The sequence below is a fragment of the Cupressus sempervirens genome, chromosome 4, assembly GCF_028749045.1.
Source record: "Cupressus sempervirens isolate cs-2001-9-10 chromosome 4, ASM2874904v1, whole genome shotgun sequence".
Classification (NCBI taxonomy): Eukaryota; Viridiplantae; Streptophyta; class Pinopsida; order Cupressales; family Cupressaceae; genus Cupressus; species Cupressus sempervirens.
This window is the reverse complement of record NC_143121.1, coordinates 366,010,850-366,030,488: the sequence shown is the minus strand read 5'-3', so window position 1 is coordinate 366,030,488 and position 19,639 is coordinate 366,010,850.

Here is a 19,639-nt window from a genome sequence, read left to right as displayed (position 1 = left end):
TTGTTATATAAGGATTCTATCATTGTAACTAACAGGTTTTGCAATTCATCTTTTCATAAGAATTTTGACTATAGGGAACTATATGTCTTGACAAGCCAACATCTTAAAACATATTAGATGGCTTCAACTCTTGCACTATCTTGACTTAGTTACCCTCAAAATAGGTACTCCAAGCAAGTAGGTGTTCTGAAAATAAAATTTAAAAACTTCATCTCCATCCTATACCCCTTCTACCAAAAAAAAATTGGGGTTTCCACTATGGGGATAAGGAAGGAGACTCCATTTCAATTAAAACTCTAAACACAGATTAAGGTAACCAGTAGACACAAAAAAATATCAAAATTTCTTCAAGATTAACCTAAATGCCTCAAACTAATTAGCACCTTTTCTAGGAAGCACAATCACAAATTTTCATAATATAAGTATGTACCCACTATAAAACTACAAGTAGATTTTAAAATTGTACTACTTGTCTACACATAGTTTCCCACAAAAATTGCATTCTCATTGATTCAAATGTATACATATCAACTCCAGCCCTTTCCTAGGTTGAAGAAAATTCATTTATAGGCTATATCTCTTGACCTTACATATTCATTCCTATTTATTTGATCAAAATAAAACTCTAGCAATTGAGCTTTCAAATTTCCAAATAAATTTGCTCAGTAACAATATTTGTTGCATGAATAGTTTTTGTCAATTTTTGCAACTTTTCCATGTTTATAATCAAATGCCTTCCAAGGTGATAAAATTGCATATGCAGATGCATTTATGTATATATGTATATGTGTATGTATGTATATGTATGTATGTGTGTGTGTATTTATGTATGTATGTATATGTATGCATGTATATATAGAGATCTTGTAGATTGTGGAGATCAGTGGAGATCTAGTATTTCATTGCGATGACCTTGTGAATGCTATATATGTATGTATGTATATAAAAAAAGAGATCTTGGTACAATAGAGAGATCAGACCATGGGAGAACATTTGAGTTATTAACATAAAATTGGGAATGATTTATGCCATGTTTTCTTTTCTATTCATTTATATCTAAATCAACTTCACATTGTGTTTTAACTCTGGCATAGGTGTTTGAAGTGGTACCAAAATAAAATAAAATGGCATTACCTCTAAACTATGCAAAGGATGTTGAAGTGGTTCCAAATAATCAACTCATGTTAAGTGACAAACCATATCCTAGCTTGATTGGTCTAGTTGCTAATTCACCAAGTTGATTACAAATTCTTGTAGAACTGTCATAAAATTAGGTACAATAAAACAAACAATCAGTTGTTCCCAACTAGAATTAAGTTGATTGAACTATTTAGACCCATTGATTATTTTCATAAGATTTTAAACATAACTATATAAGTAGTGAGTTAGGATGTATGTAGGTTAACCTTACATTAACTATAAAGTACAACACAAAGGTTACACTAGGGTATTATAGGTTTGTAATCATAGAAAACTACCTAATTTTCTTGAGTGTGTGTATGATGGAGAAGAGCTATATTAGTTGAATAAAGCTCACCTATGGTTATAGGAATACAACTACATCAAAATAATTAGTAACCATAACTACATATATTCATTAGAGTGAGTAGTTCAAGGGTCTTGATCCAATGTATATGAGTATTTAGGGTAGCCTTGTAGGTGGAGAATGCCTCTAGTGTGTAGATGCCTTGGACATAGTTAGGTAGAACTTAACCATGTATTTTATATATAACTATTCTCTACTTAACAGTGCCATCCACATTGGTGGGGGGGAGGCAGCAAGTGGGGGAGGGAGGGGTGGGGGGCAATTGAGCTTACACCTTCTATAATACTTCATTTCCATTATTTGTGTTTACTGAATCAAATGTATATAACTTTAATACTTTATGTTGGAATAATCAAATGGGAAGAATACTTCTAATGAGGAGGGGGGGGAGGGTGGGGGGGGGGGGGGGGGGGGGGCATGGGCGTGAATCATAAGTATCACACTTTTAACTTTAAAAGCTTGTAACTAAAAATAAATTGCATGCATGTAAACATATCAGTTAAGCATAAAGTAAACACATGCATCAAATCACATAACACCAAATTTGGTAATCCAGAAACCCTCCAAAATAAAAATGTAAAACTAGGGTGGGGATGATACCTACAAAATATCACTGCAACAATAATGTTTGACCACTTCTAATTTTTTTCCCTATTAAAGACCTACCCTATTAAAGGCTTTACACGGTATCAATAATGACCTGTCTAAAGGATTTACAAACACTTTACATGAAGTGTCACCCTGTTCAAGGATTTTATCACCTTGTTAAAGGTTCTACAACCTAGTTGTTAAGCTAACCTATCAATATAGGATTTTCTTTCTAATACAATTGCTAGAGAGTATTAGATTAATAAACCTAATAGCTTAAAATCCTTGATTGCTGAATTTAGGCACTTTATCTACTCTCTCTAACCTTGAACCTCTGAGATTTGATATTTGTTCAATATTCTGAATCTTTGTTCTTGATCAACTAGATGCTACAATGTTGCTCTGTTCCTCAAAGTCTTTTCACACTTCCTTCTAAATTTTGCTATAGTTTACCCACACATTTCTCTCTTCCACTCATACAATGGGGTTTCATCCTCCTTTTAAGGATTTCAAAGACTTAGGGTTAGGTATGAATCTATGATCCATATTAAATCTTCATTTCTTTCTCATTCTTTGCACTTTTCTTATTGGTTGCATGCCTTCTACATTTTTCTTATTGGCTGCATGTTGATTGCATAGGAAATATAAAATATTCATTCCTATCTTTAATATCCCTCGAGATTCTTCTATGTTAGCTCATAAAATCGTTTACATAGGTGTTTGTCCAATTATAAACAACTATGTTAAAACTATGTTACTTAGTACTTGTTACCTCTGATGTTTGGCTCATATAGAAAAACTAGAGCACTCAACACCTATAGCAATTCTATTTCACTCAACATCTATAGTGACTCAGCACCTATACTTTTCTCAGCATTTGATCTTCACTCAACACTCGATCTTCCCTCGGTACATGAAAATTGCTTAGCACATGAATATCACTCAATACCTAAAAACATATACCAACTAGTTGGAGGTTGAGCCAAAAAATTATAAGAATGATTGTGCCAAAAGAACCAAAAAACATGATTGGTGTATGATAATAATCTTTTTATGCTCTTTTTGGCACAATTGTTCTTACATTTTAAGATTTTGGGTGAGAACAAAATTCCAAACGAATAAGATTGGTGATCCAAAATTAAATCATAATTGTTTGAGGCATGTCTGAACACCTTATTTCACATGTTATTGAATGTTATGTGTTTATGTGCTATTGTTAATTAATGTTAGAGGATGAATTTCCTAGGATGTTGTACTAGTTCTTAAAGCCAAAATAGATCAATCATGATTTAAAATGCAAACTTGGAAGCTTAACTTAATGAATTAGAATACCAAGTGAAAGACCTTGTGTGATGAAGGATTATATGATTTTCTACATATTTCACCACATAATAGTGCATTGTAGGTTCACATACATTCTTAAGTAGACATTTGTAAGCACTAGGTGTGTGAAGGCTCCATGGAAAAACATGTAGATGTTGGAATATTTAAATATGGAAAGAATACCTATGAGAGAGGTGGGGGGAGGGGGGGGGATGTGAATTATAAGTATCACACTTTAACCAATAAAACTTTTAACTAAAAGTAAATTGCATGCATGTAAACACATCAAATAAACATGAAACTAATACATACATCAACAACACATAACACTAGAATTTGGTAACCCAAAAACCCTCCAAAAATAAGAAGGTAAAACTAGGGTGGGGATGATACCCACAAAATTATTGCAGCAACATTTTTCAACCACTTCTAATGGTCTACCCTGTTAAAGGCCTGCCCTATTAAAGGCTTTACACTGTGTCAATAGTGACCTGGTTAAAGGATTTACAAACACTTTACATGAAATGTCACCCTGTTAAAGGATTAAATCACCTTTTGATAAGGATCTACAAATATTTGTTAAGCCAACCTATCTACATAGGGTTTCCTTTCTAATACAATAGTAAGAGAGTATTAGGTAATATAAACCTGATAGTTTACAATCCTTGATTGCTGAATGCAGGCACTTATTCTGGCTCTCTCTCTGATTTTGATCCTCTAAGATCTAATTTATATTCATCTCCTTTGCTTTGTTTAGATCAACTGAATATTGAATTCCTGCTCTTACCCTCTATGTCTCCTTTCACTGAATTCCACTAAGTTTTCCTCTTAACACTGTTCTCTCCCTCTTTTTAGCTATCCTTTTTATAGTGAGACTTTTGTCTTCCTTAAAAAGACTTTGAAGACTTAGGGTTAGATATGGATCTACGATCCACATTGAATCTCAATTTGCTGCTCAATACTTGCCTTTTGCTGATTGGTTGCATGCCTTTCCAATTTTCCAATTGGCTGCATGCAGATTGTATAGGAAATGTGAAAGATTTGTTCTTATCTCTAGATCTTTCGAGATTTACCTTGTGTCGGCTACAAAAATGGTTTACATCGTAGTTTGTACAATTACAAACTTTTATGCTGATATTTTGAGTTACTTGGCTCATGAAGTATTACTGATGCTCGGCACATGCTATTTGTTGGATAGCTCGGTACCTAAACAAAACTATATGACTCGGCACCTAATATCACTCGGCACTTGATGAAATTGGATTGTTCGGCACATGACTGTGACTCGGCTCCTACTCTTTACTCAGCATGTATAGTGAAAAATGATTAAGTGTATTTGACACTCAACTGTCAAAATTATTATTTAAACCAAAAATCTCCCCCTTTGACATGAGTGGAAAAAAAACTTAACTAAGATCCTGTGATCTTGACATTATTTCATGCGTCCTCTTATTTTTTTAAAATTTTTTAAGAACAAATAGCAATATACCTTATGACTCCTTGTGAGTTGATTATGCTTTTTACACTCAGTACTTCTGTCCTATTTCTACATTCTGACCAATATGTTATATCAAAATTTTTCAAAATTCTCCCCCTTTCATCATACTTATCATTTCATTCTGTATCTCCTACTTCATTCTGTATCTCCTCCATACTTAATCTTTACTTAACTCCCCCATACTTAATCTCCCCTTTTTTTGACACTTATGTAAGGGTTTGATAGGGAAATGCCATACTTGGCCAAAAATGTACTATTTACTTAAAGGAGTACCTTCAGAGCTGCATCCCAATTTGCTAGTGCAATATCCAATGACTTATATTGGATGGCAATCTTTGCTACTAGGTGTACAAGTCCATCATATGTAAAAAGATTGGGGTCTTTCTTGAGGACTATTTTTGCATTCATCTACTCCTTATGAAGTATTTCCAAATGAGGAGTGATTGAGGATTGAATTTGCATCAATTTGGCTTTGGTGGTTGCCTCCTCTGCTATTAAGACAGTTAACTCTCTTTATGTGTGAAGCAATTGGGAAAAATGCTTCTCACTCTGTGCTGGATTTGTGGGAAGTTACATGCTAGAAATCTTCAGATTTTTCTCCAAGCTTAGTATTCTCTGGCTAGTGTCCTGTGTGAATGTGGAAAAATCACACAACTTGTTGTATAAGGAAAATATGTTTCCAAGTACAGTTTTGACTATTTCAATTTTCTTAGCCAGGTCAAATTTTGATAGTGCTATATCACTGGATATTTTCTTATTTACCTTGCCCTAAAACTTTCTTTCTAACCATTCTAGTAATTTGGCATCTATATCTTGGTCTTCACTAGTAACCTAGTCAACTATATTAGATAGTTGCTTTATGATAGGCCTTGACTCATCTAGAGACTTTAAGCTGAAAGCTCCTATGAATATGTCTTTGATTTCATTCAAGGTATGCTTTTTCTTGTGTTCTCTTCTTAGTGCTTCTTGTCTCCTTCTTCTATCCAATGCACTCTAAATTTCATTGATATCCTCTTTAGTGAGAGTGTTGGATTCATAATGTGGAATCTTTATTTCTTCATCAAGCTCAGGAACTCCATAGTGAAGTTTCTTGACTGCCCTTGATGAGCTCGAGCCTGGTGTCCTGATTTGTAATGGTAACCTATCAGTGCTTGACTACTAAAGAGTCTATGTTGGAGTACCAGATTTGGGTAATGCAACCAATGTTTGTATTGCATACTTCTTCTTACTTGTCTCATCTTTTTCTTCAGCTTGATTATCCTTTTGGTGATCAATAGGTGGGGTTGAACTTACTAGTTGTTTAGATGTTTCTTTGACTTCCCTTGCTACTATACTCGGCATCTGAAGTGTATCAGTGACTACACTTGGTTGAGATGGTGAAGGAAGGAATAGAATACTAGTAGATTGTATGGTCGAAGGTGGTTCTTGTGTTTTCACCTTGACTGCCTTTGTTTTAGCTACTGGATTCTCCAATTCATCAACACTGACCAATATAGGACTTGAACACAATTTCACTATTAGTGTTGATTGGTCAAGGATTTTTGTTAAATCATCTGCAGTTAATGGATTGATGTTCGGACTAGAAGTGTCTATAACATCCTTGATTTTGACAATCTCTGCAAGTGTGATGATGGCATGAGGAGGACTAGGAGGTGATAGCTATGTGTCTTGCACACTTTGATCTTGTTGCTCAGTTGTATCTTTCTCTTCCTCTTTCTCCTCTATATGTGCCTCTTCATCTTCCTTTTGTTGTTCAACCTTCTTCTCCACTTGTTCCTTTTCTTTTTCTTCTTCAACCTTCTTCTTTTTCCTGGCACTTGCCTCTGCCTTATATTCTTCATTGTAAACATCTTCTGTTTTCTTGTAAATTATCCTCCACAATCTTGTGGACTTTGTAACTACATCCTCAATTTTGTTCTGCAAAAAGCTAAAATCTCTATGTTTGGGAGTGAATCTATTGTTATGCCTCTTAACTGCATTTTTTATTTGATCCTTAGTAAAATCAGGCAATAACTTGGCTAATGTTGATTCCCTTATCTCCCTTTCCATTTGCAAACAAAAATGCCATTTATCCTCTACAATTTTGTACAATTCCTTAGGCATTGATTCATCTAACTCTAGAGGTGTGTGCTTATAATCAGCCATCATAACATACACTAGTTCCTCTAATTTATTTTGTTCCTCCTTGGTGAGCTTAGAAAAATTTAGGTTCTTTAAACCTTTCAAATCATCATTCTTAATTTTTGAGCATAATTTATCAATGGCAGTCTGAGCTTTGTGACTTACCACTTGAAATTGGCTGTTGTCCTCTGACTCAGTCTTCTCTTCATCTGTTTAAGGCTGGGCAACAAATTTTATTTTCTTCCTTGGCTCGACAGCAGTCTTCATTGAAGCTTTCTTCCTCTCTTTTTCCTTCGCTTGGGCTTTTTGTGCTACAGCCCTTGTAGTAGGTCTCTTTGGTGCAGGAGCAGCTACTTTCTTTGCCTTGGGTTGAGGAGCAGGAGGAGTTGTGGCCTTTCTTTTTGTGACCTTGGTTCTAACTTGTGCTTCCTTGGCTTCTTCTTCCTTAGCATTTTCCTCTCTATCTTCTCCTAACCCTTGAGTCAGAACTTGAGGTTCATCTCCCTCATCTTCAATGTCTTCTTCTTCCTCTTCTACTGTTCCTTCTCCTTCAACACCAAATTTTCTCTTGATTTTCCTTACCAATTTTTCTTTCTTTTTTACTGCTGAGGTAGTTTTCAAATTTGGTACCACCCTTGATTTTACAACATCATAAGTTCCAAAGGCTTTTCCATTCTTGTCAACTTCTTCTGCAAGGAGAGCTATTATTGCTGTAGAGGCTTGATCAATATTTAGTTCATAACCTAGTGGCTTAAGCCATCTCACTCTAGGTATGACTGCCTGTATATAAGTATAATCAATATCTACAAGAAAACAAATGTCTTTTTCATATTTCTCAGTCAATAAGACTGGAATCCTCATTCTTTGTTCCATGGACTTTTTGAAGTCCTCAAAGTAGCTAGTGATTTGGGCATCAAAATTATCACCCATCTATTCAATATATCCATTGATCTGTTCAACAATTGTTTTATCGAGATTCTATTTCACCTTACCTACAAAAGGGAATTCTTTCATTAGATAGAAAAACATGCACACCAAAATTGATCCAAAAATGTAGCGAGATCCCTTGCTCTTCCTTATAGCTCCCAGATTCTCATTAATCTGTTGAAACATGCGCTCTGCTAGATCATAGGTATGATCCTTTTTAACCAATTTCTATGCAACATCAACTACTATACAAGGCACACTGTTTAACTTGCTTGACTGATAGAATTTGTGTGAAATGATTCTCACAGCAAAAATCTAGTAGGGGTTCTATGATTCTATCAATAGTCATTCCCCTATTGTTCCATTTAGCACTGGTGTTTCTCTCTATTACTTCCTTTTTGTCACTACACAAGGTCTTTGGCTGATCTAGGGTTGGAATACTAGTAACCCTATGAAAAATTTTCTTGGTAAATTTCACTGGCCCTGCTTCTAACCAAAAGGCTCCATCATGTATTCTGCTCAAAACTATGCGTACCCATTCAGCTTTGAAACAATTGGAAACTCTAGGGTTCTGGTCAATCCCTTTATCTCGATTATTGAGAACTCATCTTTCAGTATTTTGTTCTCACATAGCTTGTCATATGCATTATAAATTTCTAGATCACCTATGGCTCCAATTTTGTAGTTGTAACATCTATGGACATCTTGGACCATAACAACTTTATCAGAAATAACGGATAATGCACCTGCAAGATCATTCTTGTATGCAACTTCTGGAATGAGCTTGAATTCTAGTTGCTTAATTTCATTACTAACTGACTGTATTTCATGACTCTCTTTTCCCTTAGTGGTTCCAGACCTAGATGCCATTGTTTTCCAAACTAGGGTTTAAAGTTTAAACAAATTTATAAACACTGCGTAGCTCAGCACACAAGTAAAATACCTCAAATCAATGAAACTCATACTAGATCGCTATGGAAATCCTTGTAAATGGCTTTTAAGTTTCCCTTGATCTTCTGCACTCTTTTCATCTTTGCTTCACATTTGAATGATGAGAAATGATCAAAAATTGACCTATGTACCCTTCCAAATAGAGAAATTAATGCTTAGTGTGCTGACAATTGTCTACTCGGCACCTAAAGGATTTCAACATGACTTGGCACCCTTTTTTTTTCACTTCGCTCGGCTCCCATTGATATTTCATAGCTCGACATCAACTATCAACTTGGTTGCTATTAGCAACTCTACACCTAAAGACAACTTTGGTAGATTTTGCAAGATTCTCAATTTTGACTTAGCATCTTTGCTTTTCTAATCTCTTCTTTGTAGTTCTTCTATGTCTTGGGACTGATGCATGATATAACTTAGTATGTCAGTCTCACACACCCATTCTTGCTTAATTAGATGAAGTGTGATCACTTGACCCATTAGGTGAAGTGATCTCTACACTTGATGTGCTGCACTCATCTTTCTTCTTCCATGTCTTATTCATCTCACTTCTGATGTGTTCAACATCTATCTTTGCCTTTCCATTGTTGAACTCAAAACTTGGTGCCTTTGACCTTGTTGGGAAATTCTTGCTGATATGACCAGTTTTCAAGCAACTGAAACATGTGGTTTGACTGAACCATCTTTTATAGTTCCCCCTAAAATGTGTTCTTATGCAATTCTGGGGTATATGTCCATATTCTTGACAATAGTGACAACTGTACTTGGTGTTGTAATCCCAATGATAATGACTTTCATTTTCTTTTGTTTTTGCTGGCTGATTTGATGTCAACATAGGCTTTGATCTGCATTCAAATGCCCTATGTCCATACTTCTTGCAATTATGACAATGTCCATCAAATCTTTGTGTCCTTATGACATTGGATCTGCAATCTTGTGTCATATGTCCTTGCATTTTGCACTTGTGATAGCAACTCTTGCTTTTATGTGTGCTTGGCTCATTGATTCTCCTACTCCTGCAAATATTAGCAGTATGCCCCTTCTTATTACAGTAATGACATATGGGTTTTGAATCCTTACCTTTTTCGCTTCTTTGTTCAACACTCTTTGATGATTCTCCAACTTCAGTGCTATTGTATCCAAGTCCTGATGTATCATGGGTTGATCTTGGGGATTTCAGCAATTGCTCAAAATACTTGTTGGCTTCATTGGGTTTGTTGAAGCTCTCTGAGATTTCCTTTTCTCATCTCAAGTCATTTTGCAATTGTTCATTCTGCATCTTTAGTGTAGAGATCTCAATCTCTTTCACATTTAGTTCATGATGAAGGTTCATCATTTGGGCGAGTGTATCCATCTACATGTTTTAGATCCTTGATAATTCAGTACTCTTTTCTTCCAGTCTATTTGCAAGATTTCTTTTGTCATTTTCCATCATGACTTTGTCCTCAACTTCTCTTCTTCTTTTTTTCAGTGATTTCGCATAACATTATGGCCTATGATTCATGTTCCATCTTGAGAGATCTTATCTCATTTGCTTGATCTTTATTTTTCTCCATCAGTTCTACTATTGCTACATCAAATTCTTTAGTGTCTCCATTGGCAAATATATTTGTGGTATCAATCTCCTTGTAGTTTATCTCATTTTCAGCTATGGCTAAATTCTTTCTTTTTTTCAAAGATTTTCTCAGTTCCTCCCGTGCTTCCTCTACTTTGTGTAGAGCTAGTTGCACATCAGTCACTTGATTATCAATAATCTTTCCAAGTTTGAAGACTTTTCCATCTTTAGATCTTTTTCTTCAAGTTGTTAGACTTCTTCTTGTGAGAACCTTACGCTCTGATACCAATTGTTGGAATATTCAAATATGGAAAGAATACTTATGAGAGGGGGGGGGGGGTGTGAATCAAAAGTATCACACTTTAACCAATAAAATTTTTAACTGAAAGTAAATTGCATGCATGTAAACAGATCAAATAAACATGAAACTAATACATGCATCAACAACACATAACACTAAAATTTGGTAACCCAAAAACCCTCCAGAGATAAAAAGGTAAAACTGGGGTGGGGATGATACCCAAAAAATTACTGCAGCAACATTTTTCAACCACTTCTGATGGTCTGCCTTGTTAAAGGCTTTACATTGTGTCAATAGTGACCTGGTTAAAGGATTTACAAACACTTTACATGAAGTGTCACCCTGTTAAAGGATTTAATCACCTTTTGATAAGGATCTACAAATAGCTGTTAAGCCAACCTATCTACATAGGGTTTCCTTTCTAATACAATGGTAAGAGAGTATTAGGTATTATAAACCTGATAGTTTGCAATCCTTGATTGTTGAATGCAGGCACTTGTTCTAGCTTTCTCTCTGATTTTGATCCTCTAAGATCTAATTTCTGCTCATCTCCTTTGCTTTGTCCAGATCAACTAAATATCGAATTCCCTCTCTTACCCTCTATGTCTCCTTTCACTAAATTCCACTAAGTTTTCCTCTTATCACTGTTCTCTCCCTCGTTTAACCATCCCTTTTATAGCGAGACTTTTTTCTTCCTTAAAAAGACTTTGAAGACTTAGGGTTAGATATGGATCTACAATCCACATTGAATCTCAATTTCCTGATCAATACTTTCTTTTTGCTGATTGGTTGCATGCCTTTCCAATTTTCTAATTGGCTGCATGCAGATTGCATAGGAAATGTGAAAGATTCATTATTATCTCTAGATCTATCGAGATTTGTCTTGTGTCAGCTACAAAAATGGTTTACATCATAGTTTGTGCAATTACAAACTCTTATGCTGATATTCTGAGTTACTCGACTCATGAAGCATTTCTGATGCTCAGCACATGCTGTTTCCTGGATAACTCAGCACTTAAACAAAATTGTATCACTCAACACCTGATATCACTTGGCACTTGATATCATTCGGCACTTGCTAGCACTCGGTGCTTGATATCAGCTAAAAGTATAGATCTGTGTCACCATTTGTGATACAAAAACCTATTTTGGTCAAATCTCATTTCTCTATCAAAACTCAATTTTTAAAAAAAACTAAAAATACCCTTTTATAGATCTCAGATTTAATATCATCCTTATATAAAATTTTGAGTTTTTTGATTAGTTATAATATGTTATAATATCAAAATATTATAAGTTGATATTTCAACATTTCAGAAGATGCTCTCTCAAAAAATGAAAAAAATAGTAAATCATATCAAAAAAATTAAAAAATTATATTTATCACTAGAGGAGAGAATCCTCTTCACAAATATGCAATTTTTTTTTAAAGAAGGTATAGATTTGATAGGGAAGTTTTGATGGGAGGAAAAAACTGTTGGATTCTGACAAGGTTGAACTTGAGTACTTATAACAAAGAAAATATACATCAAAAATAATTATTTCTTTTTTTGTTCACTAGCTATACATGTCATCTATAAAATATTTTCAAATCAAAACAAAAAAAGATGATTTGCACATACTTGTTTGATGGGAACTACATCCTATATTTTGTATAGTTAAAAAAGGGACTTGAAAATAAAATAAAATGAATAAATTCTTAGTCAAAAAAACTATAAAAATTATAGGCATGAAATTCATACAATTCTACACATTTCAACAGTTTACATCATCTTCATATTTTAAACACAAATACCTTTTTTTTGTCATTAATGTTGAACTGTCACATTCTGATATCACGTTTCTTTATAAAAGGTGACACAGGTTTGTGCTTTTACCCTATCACTCAGCACATGACTGTGACTCAACTCCTACTCTTTGCTCAGCATGTATAGTGAAAAATGGTTAAGTTTATTTGACACTCAGCTATCAAAATTATTCTTTTAACCAATAGTAGAAGCAAAAAATGTCATGATGAACATTTTTGATGACATGTTTTCCAAGAGCATACAGAAGTTCCTCAAGGAAAATTCAAATTATTAAATTAATTCAAAAAATTTATGACAAGAATTAGATGATTACAAGTGTTGATTCGTAGAATAACCAATACACATGGTGTACCATAAGAAAAATGGAATAGGATAAAATTTTACATTAAGATTCATATACTTACAAAGAGAAATAAATTGAATCTTAAAATTAAAAAGTGGATATGGTAATGGTAGCCAATTCTAATTCACCTAGGTGTCCTACAAAAGCCTGAGTCACAACACTTGTTCCATTCAAAGCTAGCTGAATAAATATGGTAGGCCATGCAATAGCCTATATTTTCATTGATTCATCTAAAATCCTCTTTCCTAACTTGAACATGTATATGATCTACTTTCATTGCTCGTCTACAAGTCACATCAATTTAATTGCCCCCTACATATTGCAGGAAACTTCTACATTCTCACTTTGTTCATCACAAATAAGGGAATCTTCTAAAGACTCTACCATATCTACCATCTTTACAATGAAATTTTAACATACTAGAGTTAGAGACACCATAAATCTGAAAAATATAGCCCCAATGTGCTAAATTTATGACATAGTCATACATCAATAGAGGTGTTGACAATATCAATTAGAAAAATGATGATCCTCAAGTGTCATAGAATGAACATGTGCCATTAACGGTCTTTTAAATTGTAGTCTGCTATCAAAAAATATAGAATACAAATGAATAACAACCATAATAATGTTTGATCAATCTCTTCAATGAGTAAGAAAATAAATTGACTAATGTTCCTTGAATTTCAATGATATATAATGAATCTCCTTCACATTTTTCATTGCTATAGAAAATTATTTATTCTCATGGACTTTTTTGAGGCCATTATAAACTTTTTTACTCTACTCTTTAAGAGGTTATTCATGAAAGGAAACTCTTCACTACTCTTATGACTGGGATATTTTTATGTAGACACACAATTCAAGATCTAATTGTAGGAATTCATCCTTATTATAATTGATAGTTTTTTCAATCTTGTAAGAAGAATCCATAAAATCACTAGGTTAGCTTCTCTCACTCCTTTCATGTAAAAATCTAGGTTATTTTAGTGTGCTCATTCCAACCAAATCAATCATTTTGAGCTTTTTCTGATCATTCTTGTTCATTTTGATTATGAACCAACTCATAACTAGAGATATGACAATAATATCACTATATGCATCTAGTAGTCTCTAATACAATTGAAAACTATGAAATCCTCACTACTACAATAGTTGGACAACATGCAATACAACATGGAAAAACATGCTTAAACAATCTCCAGCCTACCCATGTCATTCACAACTGCTCTATCACTTGTGTCCCCCTAAGTAGGTTCATAGAATACTACTACCTAATGTAAGAAACCAACCATGAACAATATTTTTTTCCTTATTCACAAGCAACAACATGAGGAAAATCTAATGGGCTATCACCCAGGTGAAAGCCTATTTGATAATTAGGTGTTCAATCAAGGTCATGTAGAATAAGGTCAAGGATCAGTCAAAGTTGGTCAATTCTAGTCAAAGGTCTTGAGAGGTATTAAAATGTCATTCAAGGTCAAAAATGAATTAAACATGTAATTTTAAATCCTTTTAGACCTATATGTGGTGCCAAATAGGCATCAATTAGCAAAAGAGGAAAATTGTCAAAAATGTGTAAAAAAGGTGAAGTTGTAAAAAAATGTAGTTGTCAACATTTTTTGCAAAATTATAGTTTTTTTGAAGATGGAAGGTCAGCCATCTTGTATGAATTCTTTAGGGAGTTAAAAGATCATTCTACTACATAAACCAAGCTATCTCATGTAGATGGGGATGGAATATAGAGAGAAAAGAGGAAGAATATGGTGTTGTAATATAATCACTTTCTTTTGTCAAATCTGTTGGTGTATTTGGTATTTGAATTTAGTCTTGGTACTTTCTCCCTTACCTCATGGATGTAATAATTCAAAATATTTCTACCAAGTTGAATGAAGTCTAGAATAAATGTCAATGCTATATGTGTGCCTAACTTCATTGGTTATTTTTCTAGGGTCTCTTTACCCACTGGTTGGACAATAAAATGTATGTATTTTTTTGGGTGGAGTATCATAGTGGCTGCATGTTCTCATTGTATGGAATTAGGGAAGATTTAAAGGTTTTCTTTGTTGTTTTAGATTTCCATCTTGTAGGTTGATACCATACCCTTTCTCCTTATAATGGAGTTGATAGAGAATCTATAAGACACCTGATGCTACATGAAGAATACAGGGGATCAATACTACCAAATGTGATAGAGGCTTTTGTATAAGTTGTATGGTGTTTGGAGGGTTGTAATAATTCATAGGATGCTAAAAATCCCATTGGAAGAGTTTGGTAGGAGAGATAATGGATACTAGAGGATAGTTACTTTAAATAGTAATGAAAATCTCATTAGAGCAAGGGTTTGAATGACCCATTATCTCCTCAATGACTAGGATCCCAAAAGTTGGAAGTTTGAAAGCTCTTGATAAGGTAAATTATGTGTAGTTAAGTTCATTTTTTCAAGTTCTAATTTGAGGGTTTTGTGAGTTTTTAGTTTGAGTGTGCATTTTAGACCTATTAGGCTCAACTAGGGCCTACAGTTTGAATGCCTTAATGAATAGTTGAAACCCTCAAACATCAAAGTTTAGTAGAGCTCATCAGTTGGTATGTGAGTCCTCCTTTAGTTTCAGTGGTTGTTTTGAAAGATTTGGATTTCTTTCCTTAAACCCTAAGATAGGGCTAGAAGAAAGAGCCCTTATAAGGTTAGTGTGTTAGGTTGGTGTTTGGAGCCCACTAAGGTGCATGGAATCTTATGAATGTTTGAAATATCATTTTTTGGGAGTAGCTAATCCCTTGGAAATATTTAGGGTGTGGGGCTTCTGAAAGATCTAGGATGGTGTAAGGGAGTGGAGGTGTTGTGTGGCAAGAGGGTAGTTGTTTGTGTTGTGAAGATATAGGTAGGGACATTAGAAATAATCTAACAAAGTTTTTTAGTTATCATTTGTTGTAGGGGTATATAACCAAGGAAAGTAGGGTTTTCTTTGTAAAGAAGGAAATTAGGCCTACTAAGGCATTAATAATGAGGGTTTTTTGGTTTGGTATTAAAGAGGAAGAAACTAAATGCAAAAGTTTTGAATATGAGACTTCAAGAATAAAAATTTAAAAGTGTAAATTTTTAAGATTCAGAGAGATTTCCAAAATATCTTATTAGGAGGCCTAATTCCTAGTAGGTATCTAACTAGGCCAATTTGTGCAAGATAATGATTATGGAATTAGGACTAGAAATAAGGAGTCTAGAGGAATCAAATGAAGTGTAGGAAAGTGAAGGAAAAAGGTTTCTAGACTTGGTAGTGAAGTCAAGGGAATATCCTATATGGTCAGAATGGACACAAAACTGAAGCCCAAACTCTCTTCTCTAAAATGAAATTGGAAGGGGTTCAATCTAATAGGAAAATAAAGTCCACTAGTACATCATTAAAATAGACTATGAATCAAATATTTGTTTAGAAAGTACTCTCGTAACTATGTATGCAAAATGTGATGCTATGGAGAGTGCACACAATCTTGTTTAATCAAATGCAAAGTACTAGAATCAAGCCACATCAAGCTAGGATTAGGCTAGGGAATGGTTATGAAAACATAAACCCAATCAAGGTTTGCATCAGATATTTCTTTTACATAGTTGTGATCTTCACCTTTCTGGATAATGTAGGTAAAGTAAATGGTAAAAAAAAAGACTTTATCAAAGTATACAAAGAATATCCAATCCAAGGCCATCAAAGTATCAATGAAAGCTACCGTAGACTACATCAAAACCAGCAGTGGGGTTTCACATCTAATGTTACCATCACTTCCACTCATCAGTCCATACAAAAGAAACTTCTACACAAATTCCTAAGTCAATTTTACAATCACTTCCATAACCAAAGCATTCTTGGTCTTCTCCCCTACATAGATAGAAGTAAGTGAGTCTAATATTGTTTCCCTATGTAATAGGAAAAGTAAAAAAGAATTAAAATCAATTGCTTTGAGATATTCTAAAATATGACATGGGTATGGTGCCAATTGGGGAATCGAGCCACCTAAGCCAAATCTTGAATTTGTACTAGGTGTGGGAAAAGAGAGCATGATAGATAAGAATTTCATCAGAAACGTAAGATAGAAACAATAGTGTAATTTTCATCAACATGCACAAATTCTGCACTAGAATTGTTTTAGATGTCTTGCACATTAGTTTTGATGCATATTCTATCACATTTCTAAATTGATTGATAGGGATTATCTATACCTTTCACTTGTTCTTGGGGCAAGCACTAGTTAGCCTATTATTAGCCCAATATACAATGAGACTATTTCTTTTTTTATGAAAAAATTGATTGTTGTCAAGATTTTTTCATGGTTTATTTTTGATGGTATGAAAAACCTATCAAATCATCTTTCAATGGTGTTAATAGTTCAATGAGGTTTTCCATAGATAGTATAATGAACTTTTTGAATCATCTCTAGTTGGTATTGATAGTTTGATGTTCCAAAGTAGTTGTCTAGCATTGACATGAGACATAGATGGGGATGATTTTCAATGGATCAACCTATTGATAAATCAACAATGGTGGGGTACATCAAAATTTTGACACAATTCTAGAAATGATGACTTTTGACATTTAAGTGTCAAAATTTTGACCACAAATGCATGAAAAAATAGGTCCAAATTTGCTAGTGAAAGAACCCAAAAATATTTTGTTTTGTTCAGCATGGAAGAGAAGAAAAGGTTAGATTTGGTTTCTTTGGAAATGGTGTGTAGACTAAAGAAATGTGGGGGAAAACTATTAAGATCCATAAAAACCATGAACTCTTTTGTATTGGCAATTTCTTTTTTGTAGATCTACGGAGATATGAAAAAATGAAATAGCATTGTTCAAATGAAATACCTAAAGGATTTCCCCAATCTTTCATATTTTATTGCATCCAAAGAAAGTGTTTTAGGTTATTCTTTTTTGAAGGGCATCCAAAAAGACAAGTAAATGGTCCTAAGTCTAAAATATTGGTGAAAAACTTAAAATGGTTAGACTATTAAGTTTTTGTTTGATTGATGGTTGTTAGAGAGCCCTATCTTCCATGGTTATCTACAAACCCTTTATTGAGAGATGTTAGTAGTCTTTTGGTGAGAAGGTTTGGGATTACTAGAGAAATGGTTTATGGGTGGATCTTGTGTAAAATGATCTGGTGTTGACATACTTGCAACTTCATCCCAATTATGTTATAATTAGGGGCCAATTTAACGATTCTTTTATATGGATGGCAACTATTCAAGAAATTTTTCAATCTCATAATTGGTTCAAGCTCTGATTTGGGTAACCTCAAAAAAAGAGGTATATTTTTAGCTAACATATATATCTTATATTAAAATCAACCAAAATGGGTGCTGACCCAATTTCAAGAGCTAGTTTAAATTAAACTAAAAGTCATTACCATCAAACTATCCTACCCCTTTCTTTACTATCAAAAACTTCCACAATAACATAGTTCTATAGTTATAACTACTATAGTTGGATATTAACATAATTACATAATTACATATAAATACTTCCCAATTCAATTTTTTAGACTTACCAGAGGGTCCAACCATTATTTAAAAAAATGGTGTTTTGGCCAAAATAGTTAATGAAAAGCATAAAATTACAAAAAGAAAAAAAAACTAGAGGCCCAGGGACTAATTGTCCTTCTACTGATTATGTAGATTCTCTAGTAGCAGCCCAAGCATGTCATCCATAAGAAAAAAATAGAGGGTGTTGACATTATGGTCAAATCATTTTTCTAATAGTGACTTAACACTTAGTCATTTGTTTACATTGCTACCGAGCTCTACAAATGCTACCAAGCTTATCATATAGCTAACAATGTAAACAAAGTGCTTTAGTTGCTACCAATCTAATCACATAGATGATAGATCATGCTAAGATTTATAGTGTCTACCAAGAATATAAGAATGATGTAGTAATTATGGAGCCTTACAACATCTACTAAGCTATAGAGGCAAAGGGCAGTGTTATCTGAATGTGGCAGAGGCAACCAAGATCTTTAGTATAATGAAGGATAGTGTTAACCTAGTTGTATAGTGATACCAAAGTCTATCAATGTCTATCAAGATTGCAATGCTAAAAAGGTGAACGAAGATAGTGTTGACCAAGCCATGTAGTATCGATTGGGTATTTCAATATCTACCGAGTTCTTTAGTACTTACCAAGTCATCTAGTGCTGACCGATTTTAGGCTACTCAAAGTGATCAGTATGGACCAAGCTTCAAATTTCAACCAAGTTCTAGAGTCTTCCAAGTTTGGGTAGTATTTTTGAAGTATTGGAACTTCACCAGAGTTCTGTTTAGGACCCAAGTTGTAGTAGTGGGATGACTTAGTAAAATCCATTGGAATTTGGTATTGTAGCCAACTCCATAACATAATTAAGTGGATTGGTATGTATATAATGCATTATATCACATAAAAATATGTATGTGAACAAGAAAAAGAGGCATGATTTTGAATAAAAAGAAGGCTACATGAATTATAAGAAAAAGTAGAGATATCTAGCATAACAAGGTGATCATTGTTATTCAAAGGAATCTCATTTAGCAAAATAGAGTTGCAAATCAAAGATCAACCACTAATTCATCCTAATAGGTGCATCAATCAAATCCTCTAGCTACATGGAATTAAGAGTCTTTAGCAGAGTGCATACTTCATTGTCTATTGTAAATCCTTTCAT